This window comes from Cuculus canorus, chromosome 4, assembly GCF_017976375.1.
Source record: "Cuculus canorus isolate bCucCan1 chromosome 4, bCucCan1.pri, whole genome shotgun sequence".
In the NCBI taxonomy this organism is placed as follows: Eukaryota; Metazoa; Chordata; class Aves; order Cuculiformes; family Cuculidae; genus Cuculus; species Cuculus canorus.
Window position 1 is genome coordinate 6830706 of NC_071404.1, and position 12316 is coordinate 6843021.

At 45.9% G+C, this 12316-nt stretch overlaps 1 long non-coding RNA gene across 2 annotated transcripts; it reads right to left on the bottom strand.

The window, feature by feature from the left end:
• Positions 1 to 7117: 7117 nt before the first annotated feature.
• LOC128852161 (uncharacterized) lies at positions 7118 to 10403 on the bottom strand. Of its 2 annotated transcripts, none has more exons than XR_008449830.1 (4): positions 10053 to 10403; positions 8790 to 8919; positions 7811 to 7970; positions 7118 to 7304 (listed from the first exon to the last, which is right to left on the bottom strand). It is a non-coding gene; the product is annotated as an uncharacterized LOC128852161 (long non-coding RNA). The 2 variants fall into 2 exon arrangements; XR_008449831.1 differs by having other exon boundaries at positions 7118 to 7336.
• Positions 10404 to 12316: the final 1913 nt, after the last annotated feature.

The window sequence follows — 12316 nt, forward strand, 5'->3', positions numbered from 1 at the left end:
TGTTATTTGTAGCAGCAATATTGATTTTACTGGTTTTATTGGAGTGAGCTGTGACCACCACAGGAACCAGGGCAGGGAAGACTGATGGGGAAAGCAAGCGCTTTCAGCCATGGCACTGCACAAGAGAAGCAGGGAACTTCTCTCACTTGTTTTTTTCAAGTACTCTAAGTCTGAGCCTCTCAAAATAAGTGGAAATCTTTCCAGGGAATTCAATAGTCTTCAGATGCAGCTTTCAGGGTATTTGAGAACACCTGTTCCTGCAAGAATGCACAAGGGTTGTCGTGTCACAGTGAGAAATGCAAGCTGATTTGGGGGAGATTCTCTGTCATCTATGGTGTAATGTGGCTGATCCGACCCTCCAGGTAAGCTCATTTTTGTCCAGAAGGTGTCACAGCTGAATTTAAGAGGGTGTAGCAAATTACACACAGTAGGAAATCTCAGCTTGTATCTGCCCTTCTATGTGACACTCAGGACAGCTTGATTGAAATAATACACTTACATGCTTGTTTTCATCTTTTGTATTTATTTAAAGTGAATGTATTTATTTACTATGTCTTTAATGTACACATTCCTTAGGTAAATACAGTGACATGTCATAGAGTGAACCAAGACTGAAAGCACAAGCAGTTGGCATAACCAGGCTGGAAGACTTTCATATGTTGATTAGAGCAGGAAATTTGTGACGTGACCATTTGCCCTGCTGGCCTATTTAATTAATTGTCTCATTATCAGCAACCCAGCCAGAAGCCATGTATCATCCATGGGAATACCTTCTCTGGATATGCAGCCTATAGAGAAATAAAATCTAATTCTCTTTCCTATAGCTTTGGTATCTCATTTTACTGTTGAGCAACACATACTGCTGTATGTTTCCAGTTGGCCACAGAAGGATGAGAATTTGCAAATATTATTGCACGTTTCAGCTTGACGATGCTAAAAAAGAAAATGCTTCTTACAGGCTTAGTTCAATGTAAGATTGGCTCCTCCTTAGGAGGGCAGGCTTGGCTGGATGGCACTACCGTTAGCCAGGAGCACAGCAATGCTTAGGTCTTACGAAGGCCAGTTGATCCCAAAATATCTGCGATGTGTCCTCTGTGCCAGGCATGACCTCCAAGATAAAGGAAAGGCTCAAACAACCCAGAGGAGGTCCAGTGACTGAGCAGCTAAAGAGGAAAATAAAACATTGGGTCAGCCCAGCCCTTTGTTGAAATATTTTGTTTTGAGCTCACCAAAGGAGAACTGAAAAACACAGACAAAATCAAAACATTAGTATTACAGAACATGTTATTTCTATTTTTTAAAAAAAATATATCAGTGGAAAATTCTAACAACTTTACCAATGCAGCTTCTATCTGGTGATAAATCCAGCAAGAAATATACAAGCTGATCATAAAGTGAGCAGAGGTGCCAAGCCCGATGGCAGATATACATGTTTTTCTTCAAAAAAAGGCAAAGAACTGAAGCAAAGCATTTGGTGCCTACCTCTAAACTGAGCACAGGTCAAGCAGTTGCATGTAGAGGAGTTCCCATCATCATATAGAGGTGTACACTTGTGGTGGCAGCAGGGAGGTCTATACTCACTCAGTAATATGCATACATTCTCTTTCATTTTCTCCTAGGTGATTCATTTAGTTTTTAACCAAACCAAAGAATCTCTTTTCTTTTAAGCAAGCTCAGCAAAGGCTGTGAAGACCACTGAAGGGCTTATGAATTTCTATGAAGGTAGTGTCCCACATTCAAGCCCACAAGAAGTGGTCCTGGATGCTAACAGAACGCAAGCTGCCACAGAGAGAAACAACATGGAAAGAGGTGTGGGACCAGTCAAGGCTGGTTGGGAAGCAAACGACTTACTTTTAGGAAAATTGGGAGGAATAGCTGACAGTTGCTTTTACTTTTAATTGCTAACCTACCAGTTATGTACTTTCTCACTTCTCCCCTTTCTTTCTCTCTGTTTCTTTTGAACTCTGTGATTGGCCCAAGAAATGTTCATGAAAACTGTACTACTCCCAAAGCGTTGCTTAACCATCATCCCTTGGCAAAAATCATAGTTTGGTGAAACATGTTAATTAAAAAGTTATTTCCCTTTGCTCAGGCTGGTGGCTGAGCAATGGTCAGGACTCATCGGAGGACGCCTGACCGCAGCAGACAACACTTTTCCACCATTACCTCTTGTACTTCAGCCTTCTCTGAACGAAGGCATCTCTCACCCTCTCTATGACCGCTACATTATAAAACGTTTCAGAAAGAGCTCATTCCAACAAAACTCTTAAATACGCACTAGCTTTAAGCACATGGTTAGTTGTATTGTGATTAAGAGAACAGAGATACTGCACTGGTGGAGTCCCCTTCAGGGAAGCATTTCTCCGCAGTAAACCATTGAAAATCTTTTCAGGCCATTAAAGCCATGCAATTACTCATGTGCTCGAAGTTATTTTACTCTATTCGTTGCCAAACAAGTTAGTAAGGCTGTTCACAAGGCTTAATTTTAAGTACACGCTGAAGGATTTATTATTTAATTGAAGACTGGGTGGTGTCCACAGGAAGAATTGTTTTTGAAACGGGATGAAAAGTTGATTGCTCCATGATGGGGGTGACATCAACCTTTGAATGTTCTTGCAGCCTTCCAGGAAATGGTGGCTTTCACTGAGCAATGCTGTTTCCAGAGCAGGCAGTGTAGGTGTCCAAGCAGTGTCCCTGCAAGCGCTTTTCTTTTATGAGTTTCACACTATACCAATGGGATCCTTATGTTTTGACTCTGGTGGGTTGCATTCAGCATCTAGTTATATTTGTACAAACACTTCTGAAAATGTATACCTGTTCTGTCACAAACCCCTAGATTTCCTAACCATGCTTTTCCAAGGAGACTGTTGCTGTGGGTTTTCTGCCAGTTCCCAAGCAAGCTTCAGACAGCATCAAACATATTTGAGGGTTCGTTCACTCCTTGGCAAAGTAGGTGTTCTGTAGTGGGGACCAGCATGGTCACAGACATATTTCAGTCTGCCTTTCAGCACTGTGCAATTCATTAAACTATTCAACAAGGAGGTTTTACGCCTCTAAAGTCCAATGAGATAATTTGTGGAGAGATCTAGGAAGTCTCAAAGTAGAGAACTAGTCATCATTGGATTAGTCTGTCATCATTTTCAGTGATTTCTCCCACAAAGGATGCACAAAGGAAGTTCAGCATCCAGTCTGTTCTTCTGTGCTGGGAAACATAAAAGACAAAGATGGAAAACAGTATTCATGGCGATGGCGAGGGATGAATTCAGAGCGTTGTTTTCCCTGAACAGACATCTCCATCATGTATCCTAAGGAAGACATTTATTTAGCAGTTTATCGGTGCGGTATCCCAATGCCACACTCACACCTCCAGTTGCTAAATGACTGAACCTGCACAGCCACTGCTATGTGAACCACACCTCGCACCTCCAAAATGAGAATGTCCCCTTCCACCCAGGATATGGCACTAAGGCACTCACACAAAGAGCATCACTTCAGCCTTAACAAAATCCTCTTTTCCTTGAAGTTTTGTGTCGGGGAGAAAACTTGTAAAATTTGCATTCACTGGGTTGTGCATCTTGTGATGGGACCAACTGAGCGTCCTAAGAAGAAACAAGTTTCTGATTTCTCTGTGGATGCTATCACCTGGATTTGAAGTTGATTGCTCTTCTCTTAGCTCTAGTGAGTTTCCCACCAGAGAACTGGTGGATCAGAGCAGCCTCCAGCCAGGGATGTTCCTCTGTTTCAGACAAAAAGCAGCACCACATGCTTTGAAGAGATATACCTAGGGTCAACTACGGCTTTAATGAGGCAACATGGTCCTGAAAAGCATCTCCTGACCTCTATGAGCCACAGTCTGACTCATGGCCAGCTTGATTCTTTGTGCTATTGTCTTTTTTTTCCATGGGACTTTGTTACTCGTATAAAACCTGATGTTCTCCATATAAATGTTGCATCCCATTTTGAATCCTGTTGAGCTCATGTTATCTGGTGCCACAAGCCTAGACTGTGCAGAAAACAGACTGAAAATGGATAGTGTTGAGGTAATGCCAGTATTAGCTAGAGTTTCTAACCTCTGTTTGACCCCAGCGCTCTTCGATTTTAAGCCTGTGGCACTCACATGAATAGGCTCCATCTTCCAGGTAATGGGAGCATCGCTAGGGACACTGGGGAGACAGGGAAGATGTCTCTGTGGCTGCTGCCTTCTATCATCCCTACATATTTGCATGTAGCCCAAGTATCCCCCATTATAACACAGTCGTGACTCCATGGTGCGGTGTGAGAGCTTGCCAAAGCCACACTTTTCACTGTGCTGCCCACTGCCCACTGTCCTGTGTGCTTGAACTGGTGTGGGACCGTCCCTGTATCCAGAGTAGGGAGTTGTGGGGCAAACAAGCATTAACAGTGATCACTGGCCAATGTCAGACAGACCAGTATCGGGGCGGAGCAATGAAGGCTGGAGAAACAAAGGTTTGAAAGAAAACAAATGTAATTCTGGGAAGAGAAATGGCAAGAGATGGGGATGCAACAGGCTGGATCCTGGGTGCAAGGGCTGAATTGTGCAAGCCCAAGTTTCAAAACCCCTCTTCTAAATCAGGTCTCCAGAGCTGGGAAGTGCCTAAACAAGCGTACTGCTAGAATATCCAGGAAGGACATTTATCTTCGATACCAGGAGCTTCTATCCTTCTCCTTGGCACAGTTAAGGACTGCATTATAAAATCCAGCATCTGTCTGCCTGATTAAATATCTTCATTACTGTGCATGACAGGGTGTATTACAACCATATATTCTGATTCAGCCATTTGTTTCCACCGTGGTTGCCCATTTTGATTAGCATTTAGAAACATACTCTTTCCTAGTGAAGATGACTTGAAATTACCTCGTATATGTGCCCTAAGCATTCGTCTAGACACAGCCTCTGTCATCGTAACAAACCATTGCAGCAGAGCAATGTTGAAATCAGCTTGAGGAGCCTGTCTCCCGCACAGGGGAGCAGGATAATGACAATTTTTCAGAAGAAAAACCTGTCTGTGAGGCCATAAGATCCATTTGAAGTGGTGCAAAAGTACATGTCCCATTAAGAACACGGGAGTTAAGCCCATTAAGTCCCATGGTAAAAGCAGTTTCATCATTTCTGCCATCCAAATTCTGCAGCCACCAGTCCGCTATACTTAGCTACAGTGGAAATACCGTATGCCACCCAAACGCTGCATGGGGTAACAATCCATGCCAGAGCAAGGAGAGGGGGCAGCTTCACAGAAATGTCTGAATCTCCGTGTATCATTGGCTCAGGGCTTGGCCTTGCCAGACATCATTTTGATAATCCCTCAGTGTTCTCCTGCAGGGAAACACAGCCATGAACGTGGCTTTCCTAAGGTCCTGCAGAAAGTGAATGGTAAAATTTGCTCATGGGTAAGTGGTGATAGGTCAAAACACTTGTGGGATTTAAGGAAGCAATACAGGTAATTAGAATCATAGAATCATGGAATCATATTGTCATAGTATCATAGTATAGGAAGGGTTGGAAGGGACCTTAAAGATCATCTAGTTCCAACTCCCCTGCCTTGGGCAGGGACATACCACTGGATCAGGCTGCCCAAGGCCCCATCCAACCTGGCCTTGAACACCTCCAGGGATGGGGCAGCCACAACTTCCCTGGGCAACCTGTGCCAGTGTCTCACCACTCTCATAGTGAACAAATTCTTCCTAATGTCCAGTCTAAATCTGTCCCTCTCCAGTTTATACCCATTCCCCCGGGTCCTATCCCCACAAGCCTTTATAAATAGCCCCTCTCCAGCTTTCCTGTAGCCCCTTCAGGTACTGGAAGGTTGCTATAGGGTCTCCTCTGAGCCTTCTCTTCTCCAGGCTGAACAAGCCCAACTCTCTCAGCCTGTCCTCGTAGGGAAGGTGCTCCAGCCCTCCGATCATCTTTATAGCCCTCCTCTGGACCCGTTCCAACAGCTCCATATCCTTCTTACACTGAGGATTCCAGAACTGGACACAGTATTCCAGAGGAGGTCTCACAAGAGTGGAATAGAGGGGCAGGATCATTTCCCTCGCCCTGCTGGCAACACTTCTTTTGAAGCAGCCCAGAATACGTTTGGCCTTCTGGGCTGCGAGTGCACATTGCGGCTCATGTTGAGGTTCTCATTGATCAGCACCCCTAAGTGCTTCTCTGCAGGGCTGCTCTCAATCACATCATAGAATAGTTTGGGTTGGAAGGGATCTTAAAGATCATCCAGTGCCAACCCCCCTGCCATGGGCAGGGGCATCCCACTACATCAGGCTTCCCAAGGCCTCATCCAGCCCTGCTTTGAACACCTCCAGAGATGGGGCTTCCACAACTTCCCTGGGCAACCTGTAATTGCCTTTGACAGTAAACTCCTTGGGGCAGGGACCAGTGTGCTGCTGTGTATAAATAACCCCTATAGTCCCTGTCACCATCAGATCTAGTTATGTTTGATAATACTGTAAAAGAAGTTATTCTTTGATATTATTATTATCTTTCAATATTTTGACACTATCCGTTCCCAATCTCTTCCCTGTCACTGATGGATGTCTCATTAAAAGCAACACATTCTAGGTGCTAGGGAGGGAGCTCTCAACACCACTTACTCCAGGCTGATTTTGGCATCAGTTCAGAAGACCCAGAATCAGCTCACTAAAGCCACAGGGCTCAGCAGAACTCTGCGATGGCCACAGTCCTGTCTGGGGACACCAGACCTTCCCAGATCTTGGGATCGGCAGCTCTGCATTGCCATCTTCAGGCTGCGAACAGCCTTGCTCCTTCCAGAAATCCTAGAACTCTCCCAAACAGACATGGCAAATTCAAGTCTGGCTTACCCAGCATTAGTCGGAATTGATGGCCATATCCTGGGAAAAAAATATTAAATATGAAGGAAGGGAAGAAGCTCTGCAAGGCTGGTACTCAGTTGCCCTTGATAATATGGATATTTCCCTCCCCATGCACAAAACTTTAAAGAGAGTTAATTAACACAAGCAATGGTATTAAACACATAATACTTCATTCTGTGAAACAAAGTTTATTAACAAGTTTAACTTAAAGTACATAAATTGAAATTGCCTAAGTGGCTTTATCTCTGTAGCCTGTACCTCTGTAGATGTTTTTCTGACAATGAAAAGGCTCAGGTTCTTGGAAGATTTCAATGATGTGTTTGAAAACACCAAACATTTCACAGGTATTTGATAAACACCGTGGAGGGGTTGGAAGAGAAGTTTTCAGGCTTCCAGGGTGATGGGACAGTTGTGATGACAATACCACGCAGGCAGCTTGGAGGGCCAAGGAGCTGTAATCACAGAACAACATAGGAAACACATCCTAAAATAAATCAGAAAATCACAAAGTAGTGTTGTTGTCCTGGACAAGCAGGGCCAGCTTAGATGAGGTGGCTCAAACCTTGTCTCGTCACCTCACGAACCTCCCTGCAATTCCCCCACCTCTCTGGTCTCCAGTCAGTGTTTGACTACCCCAGTGGTGAAAAATATTCTCCTAATAAGATCTAATCTGAAAATCACTTTCTATCAGTCAACAAAATCATAGAATCATAGAATTTTGGGATTGGAAGGGACCTTTGAAGCTTGTCTAGTCCAACACCCCTGCAATGAGCAGGGACAAATGCTGCTACTCAGAAGCCTATTCCAGCAGCAGAGCCCTTACTATTTTATTTTGGGTCCTGAGGTAGTTTGTATCAGGTCTCAGGACTGTTTATACTTTTTCCCACTGCCTCAGTCCCTGAAATCCCACTCATACTCCCAGTTCTTTACGCAAAAAATGTGTAATCCTGCTACTTACCACAGCCAACTTGCAGCACCACTCACTGGGCTGTGGCCATCAAAATCGCTTTCGCAAAGACAGCCCAGAGTATAGCCCTCCAGCAGGGATTTGAGATGACTGGTTCCTCTTCTGCAAGATAATGCTGTAGCAGTCCTCATACTCAGATACCCAGTCATTCCTGCAGAGAGCATGGAGAAGGGGATGAGAAGGGGATTTTCATTCTCTACTTGGTGCATCAGGACAGGGGACCCACCTCCCCTTCCGCAGTGGTTGACCACCCAGCTAGGAAACTGCATGGAGCAAACAGAAGTACATATGAGTGGCATGGGGGAGAGGGGGAACCGCCTGTCTCCATCAGGACCGGCGCAGATGCTGTGAAACCCATGGCTGTCATTGGGAGCAATCTCCCATCTAGATCAACCATTACACAGGCTCAGTCTCCGGCCCACACATAACTCCAGGACTGTAGATCAAAATCGAGACTTCAACGTAGAGCTGAAATATATGTGTGTGTTAGGGGAGGTGGAGGAATGAGGCAGCGGGGAGGAATTGCCTTTCCAGTGAGAAACAACAGTTCAGGAGCAGTTTATGCCTGTTTGTTCATAGTGTGCAGATGAGTCATGTTGCAAACAGCTTTTGTCCTGTCTGATTTGAGAGACCTCTTTCCCAGGGGAAGCCCAGGTGTGGAAATGTTGAGACATGCTCCTGCCCCCAGCCCCACAGGGATTTCAGAATCTTCTTTCTATAGGGATAAGGCAGTCCCAGGAGAAGTCTCCCTGCTCCCATCAATCCCACTGCAAAATTTTTTAAGAAAAGACTCAGCAGACTCAGAGGAAGGATTTGGCCCTGAAGGAATTCATTTGAGCTCATTGCATGACACAGACACAGAGAAATATGCTTGAGAAACACCTCCCAATCATAACCAGCTCCAAAACCTCCCTGCCCTACCCCCCAACTCCTACTGGCCACCCTCTCCCCCAGCCCACTGCTTCCTTACTGGTTTAAGAGGTCATCTTCAGGAAAAACATTAGAAAGGTTCTTATTTGTTTTACGGTGTTCATTGTAGGGTCTCTGGCAGTGCTGGAAATCCGTGTTGTAGGTACTTCTCCAGTTAAGGTCAAAGTAGTCTAGTGAAATAGAGTGCAAATAATTGAAAGACTTCTTTAAGCCTCTGTCTGTTGTTTTACACATTCTGACTGTTCCCCTTTCTCCCGAGCTCCACAAGCTGTTCATGCTTTCAGTGATCCTGGTGGAGCCACCACAACTAAAGGTTTAGCCAAGGGAAAATGCAAGTTGTTTTTCCCTGGTGTAGATAAGGCCCTTTAGATAAGACCGTTCAGTCCTTATTTTCTGTAGCCTTTTATGTATGATGGAAGTCAAACAAGGCAGATCTGGAAATGGTATCTCGTGCTCTTCCGTTTTGGACATTGACTTGTCATCTGGTATATATTTTACCCTACTGTGTAGATTTTCTCATTCATCACGACAGAGCAATTGTCTCTGCTTTATTTAATGAGGGACTAAAACAAGGAAGATATCCAGGGTCCATTTAACACCCAAGTGAGGACCATCACATCTGTTCTGCTCTCTTCCCCCAAAATCCCCATAGGAGCTGGTTTGAAGGGGTTTGAAGGGGGTGACATCTCCTATCCTGCTCTCCAGAAATCCTCCATCTGTATGCCTGCATGTGTGTCCTCCTGACTGAGCAGATCTGCCTGTGGAGAGACTTGCTGCCACCTCTTGTAACAAAGCAGGCAGGACATGCAAAGAAGAGCCACTAATTGTAGACGTTTCAGATTTTATGTGTATTTTAAAAAGGAAAGGTTCCTGTAATGAGTCATTAGTCAAATATTTTTGTTGTTTCCCCTGAGGCTGAAGTCACAGGTATTTCAGGTGTGCACGATCATGTCAGGCTGTTAATGCAACCCAAGCAATTGCAGCAGCAGTTCCTGCGCTGCGATGTTATTTCAGGCAGACCATATCGAACATTGCTGTGCTGCATGGGGTGGCCCATAAGAAAAGTAGGATGAAAGAAACACTATCTACAATGCTCTGATCTCCTCTAGAAGATAATTGTTTTACTCTGTCCTGCTTCTCCCCACTGATGGGCAGACGGTGGACTCTGAGGACCTTTCCCATGTCATTCACCTTCCCTTCAATTTTCTCAGGCTCTTCCTGAGTTACATTAAAAACCCCAAAGCCAGGCTGAAGGCCACATGTCACACACATGAGGCAGCTGCCACAGCCTCCATCTACTCACCTTTCACCAAAACAGACGAGCTCAGGCTCCTGTCCCTGTTTCGCTGAGCATCTTGCTTCATTGCCTGGCATGTCCTCTGGGCAAATTGATGGTAGGTGGCCCAGTTTGGGACCAGCTTCTGCCTGTTAAACAGTGACGCTGAGATATGTGAGAAAGGAAGAGCATGTTAGTCGGGAAGCACCATCAATTACACCCCCAAATCCTACCCAGGAGTGGGAGCAGGCAAACAGCGATGGCAAGTTGGAGCCTTGGCTGACATAAACCAGAGAGAGATCCATTCTCTTCAGAATATCTTTCCTGAAGTGCATCAATTTTACATCAATTAGGTTTATAAAGCCAGTAAAGGAAGGATTTGTGTTGATGTGAAGCAAATGTAAGGAGCCATGCCCTCTCCATGTTGCTCTGGAGTGCTAAAAGGAGCAGGAACTCTCTGCAGGAATTCATATGCGAAAGGGAAAGATTTTGCAGGAAATACTGCACCGCTGGGCTACACAGGGGCAGGGTAGGAAGTGAAAAGCCCACAGCAGTTGTGTCGTTAGCATAAGACAGCTTCAGAGGGGCTTGGCAATGGGTTGCTTGAAGTCCTCAGATATTAAGTAGAGTCTAAATGCACGATCTGGACAGACAGCTGTCCAAATCGAGACACGTCCACCTGAGTTGCTTGTCTGGACTCTCCTTCCTGTGAGTGGAGAGGCAGAAAACCTGCCAAGGCTCCATCTCATCTTCAAGGTAGCATTTAAGCTATGGGAGGTGGCTGTGTCTTTTCTCTCAGAGCTCCAGATAATCAGCTTCAGAGACAGATAGGAGAGAGATGAGCTGAGAGAGAGGAGCTCAGAGAACAGAGAGGACGGCCCTGCTCTTGTCCTCCTGTTTGATCCTGGCGCACTGCTGAGCAAAGCTGCCCTCTTCCCTCTTACACAGGAACTCAGAAGATCTCCACAGCTCCAAGAAGGTTGAGCATGGCTTGGTGATGTCTGGTGACCACTAATTTTGTTTTCCTGGCTTCCCTCAGCATTTTAATCCATGTAAGCAAGCTGTTAAATAGTGTGAGTAAGGGCTGGCTACAAGCAACTGGCATTTGCTGCCAGTTTTTTCTGGCAGAAGGGCACTAAGCGCTGCTGGTCTGAACCACGCAAGTCTCTTGTCCTCAACCACACGGTCCTTTTGCCTCCCTAGACTTCTGTTCTTGACCCGCAGCATGGGGTTAACGGCCTCCCCCTCATTCCCAAAGGAGCTGTGAAGACAAAACCTCTAGACTTTGCAGTGCCGATCCTCGCTCTTCATGCACCAAGCGTGGTTCTGCAGGTGTTTCTAAGACTTTAGTTCATTATGTCTGTGCTTTGAGCTGGCCTGGGAGCTGCATATTTGTGGTAAGAGGGTGCTGTGTCCATGCCACTAATCCTCACTGGGGTTAGCCCAGCATGGACTCTTCATCGGGATGCTGCTACCTGTGCATGTCCCGCTAGTGTGGACCATGGGCAGGGAGAGCTCAGCTGGCAAAGGCCCAGGCAGACAGCCCCTCGGGTGGCTGGATATGGCCAGTCAGCTGTTCACGAGTGGCTGGCGCCGGCACAGGAGGTTACCTGCTGTTCCAGAAGTCTGAGTAACAGCTGGAAGACACTGGCGATAAGACAGCTTGTTCTTCCGCTCAGCAAGAGCCTGTGGCCTCTCTGATTTCTCTGCCTGAGTTGCTGCCAGTTTAGTGGCACTGTAATACTTTGTTGGGTGGCTTTCTATAGTGGGAAGGACTGAAGTAATGTGTTTGCTCTGCTGCAAGGCTTTGGGACTACAGGCGCTGCCTGCTGGCTTTCTCCCCGCTGCATCATCAGCATGACTGCTGGCTTTGGGGCTCAGTGCTGGGAGACTTTCTCTCCTCCGCCAGTCAACACTGTCGCTGTAGGGCATCACTTTCTTCTCCTGGGGTACGGCAAACTCCTTGGCCTTTAGCTGAGCATCTGCAATCTGCAGCTTCTGCAGAAAAAAAGTCGTGTGTGAATGGAGAGGCAGCGAGTGGGAAGGACAGTTGCTGAAACATCATCAGTTGAACTCAATGATCTTAAAGATCTTTTCCAACTTAAGTGATTTTATGATTATATAACCAATGCTACCTGCCCAAAGCAAAATCCAGGCTTTGGTGGGGTCAGCACCCCTCGGGATACAACAGCCACAAAGCAGCTCCATAACTCTCATTAAAAATGCACAGCCCATAGTGGTTTCCTCTTTCTGCCTTCTCATGGCTTGCCGCTCTCCTGGGCCTCAGGTGG